The sequence below is a fragment of the Caretta caretta genome, chromosome 24 (assembly GCF_965140235.1).
Source record: "Caretta caretta isolate rCarCar2 chromosome 24, rCarCar1.hap1, whole genome shotgun sequence".
NCBI classification, from domain to species: Eukaryota; Metazoa; Chordata; order Testudines; family Cheloniidae; genus Caretta; species Caretta caretta.
Window position 1 is genome coordinate 1596822 of NC_134229.1, and position 14056 is coordinate 1610877.

General features: G+C 57.5%; 1 protein-coding gene and 1 long non-coding RNA gene across 3 annotated transcripts in view; one reads left to right on the forward strand and one right to left on the reverse strand.

Annotated features, from left to right (window-relative positions):
• Window positions 1-1248: 1248 nt before the first annotated feature.
• On the reverse strand, window positions 1249-4507 carry LOC142070079 (uncharacterized). The gene is made up of 2 exons (XR_012666010.1): window positions 3971-4507; window positions 1249-3049 (listed from the first exon to the last, which is right to left on the reverse strand). It is a non-coding gene; the product is annotated as an uncharacterized LOC142070079 (long non-coding RNA).
• A 3216-nt stretch (window positions 4508-7723) lies between these two features.
• Window positions 7724-14056, forward strand: part of GATAD2B (GATA zinc finger domain containing 2B) — an 84232-nt gene continuing 77899 nt past the window's right edge. For both annotated transcript variants that reach the window (XM_048827914.2, XM_048827916.2), the window contains exon 1: window positions 7724-7844. The gene's annotated coding sequence lies outside the window, so the exon portion shown is untranslated. The remainder of the gene's footprint in view (window positions 7845-14056) is intronic.

Genomic DNA, 14056 nt, shown 5'->3' on the forward strand with positions numbered 1-14056 from the left:
GCGGCAAGGCTGTGATCATCACCCCTGCTGTGGGGCGGGGGCTCAGACACCCCGAAAAACCAGGCACGGGCCCTTACCAGCATCTCATGAGCTCTGGGGCCTGACTCAGGGCTTGGAGAGACCGCCCCCCTCCCCTCTGCCCAGCTGGAGGCATCCAGTACCACGGGGAGCCCCAGGCCCCCCTTAGCGCTCGTCCCATCTCCCCTCCCTGGGGCTTTGCCTGGGCACCTCTGACTCCCAGCAGGTGCCTCCCATCACCCCGGCTTGGAGCAGTCTGGCCCCCGTCCTGTTCTCACAGCCCCTGCTTGGCAGAGGCCCGTGGCCTGAGCAGTGCAGAGCCCGTCCCAGCCCCACAGCGAGGGGCGCATGTGCTGAGAGCTCGCGGGGCTCTGCAGCGAGGTTCACAGCACCGACACAGCCGTACAGGCCCCGGCTTGTTACAGCTGCTGCGCTCTGGCCGGCTTGTGTCTCCGAGCCCGGCTGGCTCCTTTCGCGGCTCCAGGACTGGCCGAACCTCTCTGCTACTGCCAGGTGAGAGCCCCTCCCTCCCCGTGCAGCCGGCGGGAACCCCAAACCTCCTGCTGCAGCCTCCCTTTGCAGGGCCACAGGCTGGTCCTGGGGCGGCCCTGCCCTGCCCTGCTGCCTCCTCGCCCTGCTTACTGGTGGCTTCCGCCAAGGAAGGAAGCTGGGGCCTGTGTGTACAATCGACCCCTTGTGTGCAGGCCACCCCAGTCCCCCTCGCTGCTCCCTGCAGGCTGCACCCTCTGCATCTCGGGTCTCACAGCAGCCGCTCACAGAGGAGGTCTGTCCAGGAGGCCGGCATGAGCTAATCACTGCCGCCCTGGGCACCCCTAGGCACCCCCACTGGCAGCAACACACGGCCATGCCGTGGGGCAGGCTCCGTCCATCCGGCACTCAGGCTGCAGACGACGCACTGAGCAGCAGCGGGGCCGGGGGCTGCAAACAGAGTGGGTGCCCTGCCCGGGACCAGCCCAACCTGGCTCCTGCTGCCTTGCCATCCACAAGGCTGCCTTGTAGAGCAGCTGCCCACGGGCATCCCACCTGCAGGAATGGGCAGCGCCACCTCCCTCTGGAGCCCATGTCCCGGCTGTGTGCGGCTCCGCCTGCCCCCAGGGCACATGTGGATTGTTAGCCTGAGCTTTGCCCCTAACATGACCCTCTGAGCATGGTGTGTCACCCACCCCCTTCCTGACCTCCACCCCCAATCAAGACTTTAAAAACAATCTGTGAGTAGAACATAGCCCGTGTTTTTGTGTAGGCCCTACTAGTGTTTTGGGGCTGGTCTGCTGCCCGCCAAGGAGGGACGCACTGGGCCCAGGGGCCTCTGTGGTGCAGGGAGAGCTGAGTGGGGACCCACAGGCTCGGGGCCTGTCCCTAGGCCAATAAAACCTCCCCTCTGAGCGAGCCTCGTGCTAGGGGCGGGTGACAGCGGCGTGGCCCTGCAGGCTGGGGCCGTCTCATCCCACGCAGCCCAGCCGCCCGGAAGCCAAGGGCACCCGTGAGCAGAGTGCTCGCTCTCGTGCTGTATGGCTGCAGGGCATCTGCGCTTCAACCGGCTGCTGCCACCCCCCCACGCTTTGAAGGGGGACAAGCCGCCCCTGCAAAGCTCCAGCCGAAGTCGGGGGGGGGGGAGCCACGACCAGCCCCCTCTGCTGTGAACTTTAAACCCTCTTGTTTGAGGAGCCAGCGAGACAGGGGCTGGCAAAGCCTCCCTGCTGTTGTGTGACCCCCCCCAGCCTGCCTGGCCTCCGGGGCGTCTCCTCCCCAGACTGCCCCGAGCGAGCGCGCAGCCTGGCAGGAGATCAAACGCAGGGGGCCAAGATGAGAGCAATTCCCGGGGCTGTGACGTGCCGCCACCGGTCCCCGTGCCCGGAAACCAGACTCTCCGGCTTGGGAACTCCAGCCTCCCCCGGGACGCCTGCGCAGACGTTTCACGGCCGCTTCGCTTCAGCGCCCCACGAATAGCCTCGGGGGGGAAGCTATAGGTTACGGCGTGGGTTGTCGTCCCTGCCTGCTTATTGGCTGGGCCGTGTACAAGTTACGGGCCTGAGAGAGTCCCGGCCAATCGGAGAGTCCTGCATCTGCACCAGGGTGCTTGTCAATCACCTGCGGTTAGCCAATGAGGTGGGAGAGGTGCTAATAAACCATCGATCATGGACAAGGAAGGCTAGAGCGTTGGCTTGGCTCCATTTCTCTCCCTTGGCAGCCATCTTGAATTCTGGCATCAGGCTCCCAGGCCCGGGCCACATTGTTTTACGTTCAGAAGTTCTGTGGTTTTCTGTGAGGCTATTTCCCGAGGCGTCTGCACGCAGAGGGCAAAGCTTGAGTCGTTCCCGGGGCCCGGCTTCTGGCATCCACGAGAGCTGTGCCACCCCCCCGAACTCGGCAGCGCACCCGGCCTCTGGCCCATCGGCTTGCGACGGGAAATTCCCTCTCACCAAAAGAATGGAAAAGGAGCTGCCCCTAATCGACAGCGGCCATGTCAAAGGAGAAAGGGGCCCGGCAGCGCCGTCACCAGCGCATCGCTGTGTGCATGGGGCGGACGCACCTGGGATCGCTGCTGCTAGCAGGGAGACCGATCAACCTGGAGCTGGTGTGACGTATGCGAAGCCAACGGCCGACTCCCCCTGCTTCCAGCAGCGGCTAGGCGTACCGTTCTCCGGGTCCACGGAGCTGGAAGGGGGAATTCCGCTGAGCCACCGCGGTGATGTTTACACCCTGGTGCCCTTGTAACCAGGCAGAGTTGGTGTCGCAGGCCTGGGCTGCGGTGCTGCGACCGCATGGCGGTGCCGCCACTGAGCCTCTGGCACCAGGCGCTGTCCCAGCGGACGGAGAGAAGCCGACAGTCCTAGGGGGCGTCTTCACAGCACAGTTAGCGCAAACCGCGAGTTTGGTGGATTTTTAAGCTGTCCCGGCAGGGTGGGTGGGCTGCTGCTCCACGACTGCCACGGCTGAAGTGAGGAACGCAGGAGGGGACTCGGTTTACCTCTGAGACAAGTAGAGACAGACAGACCGACGGGAGGGGGAGCTGCAAGGAAACAGTGAGGCAATATTGGCTGATGTTGCAGCCCAGCACGGTCACGCTGCGAGCAGGGCTGTACAGCATCCACGGAACAGTCACGTCACATCAAAGTGCCCTCAGGCAGCCATGGGACGTTGGAGCATTGAAAAACAGCAACGCAACATTGTGCCAAAATATCACTGTGCCCAGTGCGATGCCATGGGGCAGCAGGACACCTGGATTCTGTGGCGCAGTGTGACACTGCTGGGAAGGAATTTCATTCCCTCGGGCTGCAGTGCAATGCACGGGGAAGACCATGGGTGGCGGGTACCATAGGCTGGGGGAGGCTGTGCCTCCCCAAACAGCCAGGCATGGCCCTGCCCACGCTCTGCCCCCAGGCCTCCTGCTTCCGCTCTGTGGCCTGGCTCCAGGGGCTGGGGCCACACTGCCCTCCCTCCCGGCGCTCCGGGGCTGGGGGTGCTAGCCTGGGGTGGGGGCCAGTGGCTGTGGGGGGGTGGTGGTGGATGAGGCAGAGCCTCGGGCAGAAGGGGTGGGGCTGGGGGCTAGGCTCCCCAAGCCGGCAGTTCATGTGCCACCCATGGGGAAGACCTCGTTTTAGGCTCCGGCTGTGCTGTGACCAGGGAGTGTTCTGATGTTCATAATTCTCATTGTTACCTGGTGCTTTGCTGACCTTTTGTTGTGAGCATATAAGATCAACCATAGCGGGGCAGAGCGATGGGCCAGCTACCACTATCCTGTCTTCTGAGCATGGCCACTGCCAAGTGCTTCACAGGGAAGGACCAGAACAGGGCGATTATCGAGTGATCCATCCCCTGTCGTCCACTTCCAGCTTCTGGAGTTGGAAGTTTAGGGACACCTGGAGCATGGGGTTGCGTCCCTGACTGCCTTGACTTACAGCCATTGATGGACGTATTCTCCATGACTTACCTCGTTCTTTGACTGTGCATTGTAGCCACCTGTTGTGTCAGCTCTTGTACTCTGCCGTAAGTGCTGCACGGCAGGGACCGTGGGTCTGCTCTGTGTGTGCATTACATCTGGCACCACGGGCCCCGATCCCTGCCGAGGGCCCCTAGGTGCTACCACAGTGCAAACAATGAATGTTAAAGGGGATAATTCCCAATCTCACTGTCAGGCCTGGGGGAATCTGAAACGTTTTCCTCTGGAACAGCATCAAAGCATACGGCCTCCCTGTGCCTCTCTATGCCAGCTCCATGCCCCTGCATCCCCTGCGCACGTTCCAAACACCTGCAATGTGGCCCACTCCACATGTGGGTGCAGCCCATCCAAATGCCCTGTGCCCCAGTGTTCCTCTACACCCCGCCACTTTTCCCCTTGGCTCCCACAGCTGTGTGAGGGGCAGCCCCAAGAGTGCCCCCCCCAAACACTTGGGCCACCAGACCTCGGTAGCACTCCCCCCATCCTCTGCACCAACCTGACCCTGGCACCTAGTCACCCGTGCCATCCTGCCCCCCCACACCCCTCCCCATCACCTGCGCCAACCTGCCCCTGCCCCGCCCCCATCACCCGTGCCATCCTGCCCCCCACACCCCTCCCCATCACCTGCGCCAACCTGCCCCTGCCCCGCCCCATCACCTGTGCCATCCTATACCCCAAACCTCTCCCCCATCACCCGTGCCATCCTGCCCCCCACACCCCTCCCCCATCACCTGCGCCAATCTGCCCCACGCCGCGCCCCCATCACCCGTGCCATCCTGCCCCCCACACCCCTCCCCATCACCTGCGCCAATCTGCCCCACGCCGCGCCCCCATCACCCGTGCCATCCTGCCCCCCCACACCCCTCCCCCATCACCTGCGCCAATCTGCCCCACGCCGCGCCCCCATCACCCGTGCCATCCTGCCCCCCACACCCCTCCCCATCACCTGCGCCAACCTGCCCCTGCCCCGCCCCATCACCTGTGCCATCCTATACCCCAAACCCCTCCCCCATCACCCGCGCCAACCTGCCCCACGCCCCGCCCCCATCAGCCGTGCCATCCTGAGCCCCCACACCCCTCCCCATCACCTGCGCCAACCTGCCCCATGCCCCGCCCCATCACCCATGCCATCCTGACCCCCCCACCCCTCCCCATCACCTGCGCCAACCTGCCCCACGCCCCGCCCCCATCACCCGTGCCATCCTGACCCCCCCACCCCTCCCCCATCACCTGCGCCAATCTGCCCCACGCCGCGCCCCCATCACCTGTGCCATCCTGCCCCCCACACCCCTCCCCATCACCTGCGCCAACCTGCCCCTGCCCCGCCCCATCACCCGTGCCATCCTATACCCCAAACCCCTCCCCCATCACCCGCGCCAACCTGCCCCACGCCCCGCCCCCATCAGCCGTGCCATCCTGAGCCCCCACACCCCTCCCCATCACCTGCGCCAACCTGCCCCATGCCCCGCCCCATCACCCATGCCATCCTGACCCCCCCACCCCTCCCCATCACCTGCGCCAACCTGCCCCACGCCCCGCCCCCATCACCCGTGCCATCCTGAACCCCCCACCCCTCCCCCATCACCTGCGCCAATCTGCCCCACGCCGCGCCCCCATCACCTGTGCCATCCTGCCCCCCACACCCCTCCCCATCACCTGCGCCAACCTGCCCCTGCCCCGCCCCATCACCTGTGCCATCCTATACCCCAAACCCCTCCCCCATCACCCGCGCCAACCTGCCCCACGCCCCGCCCCCATCAGCCGTGCCATCCTGAGCCCCCACACCCCTCCCCATCACCTGCGCCAACCTGCCCCATGCCCCGCCCCATCACCCATGCCATCCTGACCCCCCCACCCCTCCCCATCACCTGCGCCAACCTGCCCCACGCCCCGCCCCCATCACCCGTGCCATCCTGACCCCCCCACCCCTCCCCCATCACCTGCGCCAATCTGCCCCACGCCGCGCCCCCATCACCTGTGCCATCCTGCCCCCCACACCCCTCCCCATCACCTGCGCCAACCTGCCCCTGCCCCGCCCCATCACCCGTGCCATCCTATACCCCAAACCCCTCCCCCATCACCCGCGCCAACCTGCCCCACGCCCCGCCCCCATCAGCCGTGCCATCCTGAGCCCCCACACCCCTCCCCATCACCTGCGCCAACCTGCCCCATGCCCCGCCCCATCACCCATGCCATCCTGACCCCCCCACCCCTCCTCATCACCTGCGCCAACCTGCCCCACGCCCCGCCCCCATCACCCGTGCCATCCTGACCCCCCCACCCCTCCCCATCACCTGCGCCAATCTGCCCCACGCCGCGCCCCCATCACCCGTGCCATCCTGCCCCCCACACCCCTCTCCATCACCTGCGCCAACCTGCCCCACGCCCCGCCCCCATCAGCCGTGCCATCCTGACCCCCCCACCCCTCCCCATCACCCGCGCCAACCTGCCCCACGCCCCGCCCCATCAGCCGTGCCATCCTGAGCCCCCACACCCCTCCCCATCACCTGCGCCAACCTGCCCCACGCCCCGCCCCCATCACCCGTGCCATCCTGACCCCCCCCACCCATCACCTGCGCCAACCAGACCCACGCCGCGCCCCCATCACCCGTGCCATCCTATACCCCAAACCCCTCCCCCATCACCCGTGCCATCCTGAGCCCCCACACCCCTCCCCATCACCTGCGCCAACCTGCCCCACGCCCCGCCCCCATCACCTGTGCCATCCTGCCCCCCACACCCCTCTCCATCACCTGCGCCAATCTGCCCCACGCCCCGCCCCCATCACCCGTGCCATCCTGCCCCCCACACCCCTCTCCATCACCTGCGCCAACCTGCCCCACGCCCCGCCCCCATCAGCCGTGCCATCCTGACCCCCCCACCCCTCCCCATCACCCGCGCCAACCTGCCCCACGCCCCGCCCCATCAGCCGTGCCATCCTGAGCCCCCACACCCCTCCCCATCACCTGCGCCAACCTGCCCCACGCCCCGCCCCCATCACCCGTGCCATCCTGACCCCCCCCACCCATCACCTGCGCCAACCAGACCCACGCCGCGCCCCCATCACCCGTGCCATCCTATACCCCAAACCCCTCCCCCATCACCCGTGCCATCCTGAGCCCCCACACCCCTCCCCATCACCTGCGCCAACCTGCCCCACGCCCCGCCCCCATCACCTGTGCCATCCTGACCCCCCCCACCCATCACCTGCGCCAACCAGACCCACGTCGGTGGCCTGGCGTCGCCAGGAATTGACAATAGGGGCCTGTGATGAACCCTCCAGGAATACGTCCCACCAGACTGGGCACCCCTCTCCTGGCGCCCCCGGCCTGGCCTGGGCGCCCAGCACCCACTCTGGGGATGGGGCCTTAGCTGGGTGTCCCTCCCGGGGGGGATTAAAGGGAGGAAGATAATTGGGGTAACCGAGGTACGGTGGCCGCCGTCGCCCAAAACGCCCGAGAAGGGCCAAATTTGCTTTTTGCCCGCCGACATATAATAGGGCCGCAGGGTACCCGGATGTCCAGGCTAAGAGACCTATTAAAGGCGCCCCACGGGGCGCTTTTGCCGCCTCCCAGTGGTCGCGGTCTACGCCAATCAACGGTGCCATCAGCCAGTGGGAGCTACAGGGCGGGCGTCGGGGTGTAGTCTCCACTTCGATTGGTCTAGACTTCCGTCGGTCTGTCGTCTCGACCAACAGGCGTCGTTGCTCAGGTCGGGAGGCGGAGCCGGTGCTGCGGAGCCGCGGCCCAATCAGCATCATTGTTTGTGGTGGTGCCGGCTGCCGCTGGTGTCTGCGGCGCAGCGTCTGCTCCGCCCGCCCGGCCCGGCCTGAGGGGAGCGAGCGGGGCCGCCGCTGCCGGCCGAGGTGAGCGGGGCCGGGAGCGGGGCCGGCTCGGGGGAGCGGGGGGGCCGGCGGGACTGGCCGGGGGGCGGTTAGGCCGGGCCTGGGGGGAGGGGCAGATGCTGGATTCGGAAAGGGGGGCCCGGGGCGGGGGCGGGGGCCGCCTCATGCTGAGGGGGCGCCCAGCCCCCCCCTCGGGGGAGGAACGGCCCGGCCCGGCCCGGCCCCCGGGGGAACAGTGACTGGGCTGGGTGAGGAATGGAGCGGGAACACCCCCCCCCGCCTCCATCCCGCCCCTCGCACCCCTGGACGGGCCGCGGGATCCCCTCCCCCACAGCGCGCTCATTGCGGGCCGGGCCGGGCCGGGCCGGGCCGGGCCCCCCGTTCTGGGCTGTTGCCATGGCGCCTCCCCAGTGGGGTGCGGGGGTGGGAGCCGGTCGCTTCCCCTCTCCTAGGAAAGCTGGTTGTCCTTGCTCACCGGGGCAGGGGGACATGGCGGGGGGAGGGGGAGACTGCTGTGGGTGGGGGCGGGGGGTGCTCGTTCTCCTTTGCCTCCTGCTGCCCCGTTCAGGGGGTCTCAGGGAACAGTCCTCATTTTTCTCTTCCTCCCATTGCGTTTCCTTTGGGCTTTCCGCTACTCTCCTGTGTCTGTACGTGGAGTGTCTCTTGAAATCCACCCCCTCCTTGGAAATCTAGGTTCTCTTGCCTGACACTTTCACCATCCTCGCCCTTTCACCATCCTCATGCTGGTTCCCCACATTGGAAGTGGGAAGGGAGAAGGCAGTGTGCCAAGAACACCTCCACACACTTGCTTTCATGCGGTGCATTGAACAGAGAGCCCAGTAATTGCCTTTTCTCCTCCTCTGCCCAGGTACTGCTGCCTCCCCTGTGGGTGGTCTGAGCAGTAATGTCCATGCCCATGTTTCCTGTTTGGGGTGGGGGAAGCTGCGCAACAGAGAGGGTGCACTGAGTTCTTGGCTTCATAGGCCTTCTCAGTCTAGATTTTAGAAAGCCCTGGAAGACTCTCCCTTCCCAAGAAATTCTCATCCTGGGCTTTGGAAATTTGTGTGGTGATGGTACAGCTCCTCACCCGATTCCCTAGGAGAGGACATTTTATTTGCAAGCAGTTTAAACCACACTGTCGTCCTTCCTGTGCACCCAATCTAAAACTTCAAGTCTTGGTTTTGAGGCTTTGAGCAGTGGAGGTGGTGGTGTTGTGGGGAGGGGGAATTTAGAAGAAAATGGGGGAGCAAGAGGCATCGTACAAATGCTGGTTTAGTGTTCTGCAGTTTTGCATTCTACTTGCTTTGCATACCCCCAAAAGGGAATTTTTAGAGCCATGCTTGGATACTGACAGGCTGGGGGTGGAGTGGGGCGTTGGGGTGGGTGGGTGACTGTGCCCTGGTTGAAGATGATGTGGGAGGTTGACTCTTATTTTGCAGCAGTTCTGGAGGGTGGCTGCAACAAACAAGCATTTAGGGAATACAGTGATTTTTAAGGATCATACATGACTGATTGCAGGCAAATGAGTCTATTCTGTCCTCTAACTGTGCATGGAATAAAGGACTGACGGAGCTTTTTATTAGTCTAGGTGCTTTGGGAAGACTCCCCTCCCCTGGAAACCCTATTTATCCAAGACAGTTCTGCCTTCTATGTTCTGCTCAAGTGAATAGCGTGTTTTGTTTTAAATGGACCGTGTCCTTTGTCATTAGTGACCAAGAGTATTTCAGTTCGAAAATCTTCCTGTAGGTTTTGGTGTTGATTGATAGACTACTTGAGCTTCTTTTAGCCAGGTGGTAAAGGGTGCTGCATGTACCATAGAAACAAAGGTGTTTGGGCTCTATCCACCCTCAGGTCAAAACCATAGTGAAAACATATGTAAACGTGGTTGTAGCACGTTGCACCTAGCACAGCTGAGATCCTGACCTGGACAGCTGTGTAAAGGAAACCCTTGTGTGTATAAAGAAAAGGAGTACTTGTGGCACCTTAGAGACTAACCAATTTATTGAATTTATTTAAATAAATTATTAAAATAAATTGGTTAGTCTCTAAGGTGCCACAAGTACTCCTTTTCTTTTTGCGAATACAGACTAACACGGCTGTTCCTCTGAAACCTTGTGTGTATGAGCTTTGATGTAGGCACGTGTTTGGGGTTGATTGCATCCTTGGTCTCCTGGCTGGCTGAGAGGTATCAGAAAATGGAGGCCCTAGGTGCTCAGAAGGTCTCTTTGGACTGATGATCTGGTTTCTGACTAGCTAAGGCCTGCAAAACCAGGTGGAACCTCTGTCTCTCTGCTTTCCTGATCACATGGTTGTGTGAAACTGAATGTGACATGCAGCTGACAGGGAGCATCCATCTTTGTGGTACTGTGGTTTGCCTTTACCTAGCATGGTCTGACTTCCTGTTTAGCTGTCTAAATGGTATCTGTGAATTCTGATATTTCACTTGGAACAACTATTGTTTTTTTGTTAGGCTCCTCAAACAAAAGAGCTGTGGCTCTTCATGTCTCCACTTAAACACTGTTAGGAGCAGCAGGAGGATACATGATTAAAAGAACAAATTAAATTTAGGTGCTGTTAGAAGTGTCTTGTCTGCCTTTTTATATCTATGCCAATGTCCTCTTCTGGAGAGGAGACATGGTGCTTGAGAAGAGCTATTTAGAAAATGCACAGGGTTAAGGAAGTGTATTTTCTGGATGCAGTCTCTTGATTTCTTTAATCTGCTTTGCAGTTTAAAAAACTAACGTTTTTTAGAATAAACCTTACCCCTCGCATTATTTACGGTTCCTTTTGTTTTTCCTCATTTACTAACTGGGTGAGGTAGTGTTTACAGCTAGGATAAGACTTTGAACATGTTTCTTTTTAGAAGCCCAGTTTAGGAGAAATGCAAACCTTTGTCTAGCAAGTAGCCCCTCTGCTCCTCAGCTGGTGGGAAAAGAACCCTGTTGTGTTGCATCCTGACTGAAGGAAAATGAACTTTGGGCCAGCCTAAGCCATGAGGCTCACTGCCACTGGAAGAAGAGAAATGTTTAAATTGTAACCACTGTCAAAATGTCTTTTTTGTTTTAAAAGTTCATGCTTCGAATAGCCTGGCAGAGGATGGACTCTTTCATATATTAATAAAAAAGACCATTGGTTCAAAAAGTACTGTTCTACTTTAGGAATTGCAAGGTGCCATTGAAAGCTGCTCTTATCTAATAAGTATTGAACTTGAAGCTCTGCATCATGTTCATATTGAGGCACAACAGCAAAATGTTTCTGTTGAAGGGGGAAAAAAACCAACCCCTGGCTATAAATCTAATCCTAGTGTAAAGCTATCCACCTCTTGCTCACAAAAATTCAACCTATCAGACAATGCCACATGCAGTTGCAGTTTTATAGCATTGGATAAACCCACTCTAAGATGCATAAGAAACTTTTGCACATAACTGCAGTACGTTTTCTTGTGTCGAAACTTTGCTGGTACTTCTGTATGTGCACGTGGAGAGCGTGTGTTCTATTGTCTCCTTTTAATATAACTCTCGGAACACTTCCAGCAATCTCCCTGTAAAAGGGACAGATTCCTGGTTACATCCAAAACAATAAAAGAAACAATCCTACTCTTGCAAAAAGAAAAGGAGTACTTGTGGCACCTTAGAGACTAACCAATTTATTTGAGCATATTGAGCATAGCCTCTAAGGTGCCACAAGTACTCCTTTTCTTTTTGCAAAGACAGACTAACACGGCTGTTACTCTGAATCCTACTCTTGTATGTTTGGTCCTTTACCTCAGGCTAGTGCAGAGATGCCCAATGTAAGAGTGCTGGCATTTCATTTTGAATAATTTCTCTTGCATATATATTGCATACTGTATCTGCATGGTGTGGCCTTTTTAAACATGTAGGATGATGATTGCCATTCTACGAATGTTCTTAGTTTACATCTGCTCAGTGTGATATACCAAACAATGGCTCTCAGAAAATAAAATGTTGTTGTATTCTTTCCCATATTTCTTGCATTCGCTATTATCCATGTAACTGTAAGTTGTTACTCCTAATCAGTTTTAAACATCAGCATAATAGTTGGGGATAATTTGGCAATTTAAAAAAAAACTTGATGAATTTGTTCCTCGCCACCACCCACCAAACCTTTTATTGTTTAACAAGTGTTAGATGAGGCAGTCAGAGAGTCAATTTCTGTAACACTGGAATAATGGGGTAGCTCTCTATGGCTGTTTCTATACTGACTCTGTTCTGAGATTGTCTCACTATGGCTAGTGCCAAAGCAGTTAGGAGATGGCAATGGTCAACTGGAACCATTTTAACCACTGTGTTGCCTGAACCTGTTGAAAGGAGTTCTGCAAGGAACAGGAGTGAAAATGCATGGAGCTGTGCTGGTGTCGGCAACAATCACGTGTTTTCCAGGAGGGGAAAAAGGCCTAAATATTGTGAAAGAGCAGCCAGTCTTGGCATAATATGTGCCTGCTTGAAGAGGTGGAGTTGCCATGCTTATCTGAGTAGTGGGGGGGAAAAAAATTTTTTTTGTAAACCTTAAGGAACATCATTATTTTGAAAATGACATCTTAAAGCCCTTGTACAGTGTGTAGAGTCTGAAATATTTCAGTTCCTAAATCAGTATAATGTAAGAATCCGACGGCATGCAGTAGGAGTGTTCTCAATTCATCTAAACTTGTGCAGTGTGTTCCAGTGCTATTGGGGTGGACTGCCATATTTTTACAGTGACAACACTATTTCCGGAGCAGTGATGTCTCTGCAGGAAAGTTGTTTTTACTGCTGCTGGCCTGGGCTTCTCTCTTCTTTCTCTCCCTGAGTGTCTGGTGTAATTGAACTCCTGCCCCACCTTCTTTCTTTTGACACAGTGGAAGCAGGAGAGTTAAGGTTTCAACTCTCAGTGAATCTGGGCCAGGAGCAACAAAAACTTCATTTCCGGAGAGATGCTGGTGGCCCAGTGAGACAGCAAATCTTTCAGCCTCCATTCCATCTCTTGCACAGAAGATAGAAAATCTTTAGGGATGTGGAATTGGAATGTATGTTTTTCTTATGCTGTGGAGATTAATGAATATAATGTTTAGCTAACCTAAAACAGAGCTGTGTACCTCATGGTAGTTCTGGTGCTTTCTAGTTATTTAAAAATAACCCAGGGCAATGCTAATTCCCCCCCCAGCATTCCAAACTTAATAGAACATACCCAAAGGTGTTACTTGTGTGGTGAATGCATGAGCTGGGAAGTGTGTTTTTAACACTCCTTGGAAGTCTGGGCTTCAAACACTGCTGTATTATAAGTACCGTGGATTTGGCTTTAACAAATACAGTACTTTCCTCTGTTAATGAGGCAGGGGATACAGGTTGTATTGACATTGTCATGTTGTGTATGTCTAGGCCGCAGTCCTGTGTACCACTTTACTCACATAAGCAGGTCTATTAACTTCAATGAGACTGTTTACATAAGTAAATAGTAAAGTTGTGTGTGTTGTAAGGGCAGGATCTTCAGTGTGATATGGATGCCTATGAGGTTATTGAGAGGAGGAGGGAGGGCCGCTTACAGTTGTGATGCTGGAAGGTTCAGTAAGAACCTTAGCTGCAGTCTTGGTGTCTTCCTCATGTAGTAAATAACTCCTTTGAAGGCACTCTTTGTCCTGTGCCATCTACAGCTTCTCATCCGAAAGCATCTGTGTAGACATGGGGATCAGTACACCAGTGCCATTCTGTCCTCTCCATGGTTTGTCCTCCGCTAAGCCCAGCCAGGTCATGCCCTCGTGTCCAGTTTCCTGACATCTAGTTGGTGGTTGTCTTCTAGGTCTGACTGACCTTGGTTGAGTTTGCATTATTTTCTTGGGCATCCTGTCATCTGTTTGTCTTCTACAGCGTCACCACCGTCATAATCTCTTCTGATGGCAGCCAATCCTGTACCCTGACTTCACAACCTACTTTCATTTCCACTTATTTCTCCTTTATACCTGCTGTCTTCAGAAGGGCTCTCATTTCTACTGTTTCCAGCCTTCCGGGGACTGTTTCATATAAGGCAGCTGCTTCCAGACCTTAGGGTTTGAACTGTGACGTATGAAAGCTTGTCTCCTCCGCCAGCAGAAGTTGGTCCAATTAAAAACTGCTACCTCACTCCCCTTGTCTCGCTCATCTCGTGGGACCAACAGGGCTACAAAAGTGCAAACCTTAAAATCTAGTCAGCTTAAAACAAGGGAGCATTAAACTGGCTACTCACAAAGCAGTATCCAGAAT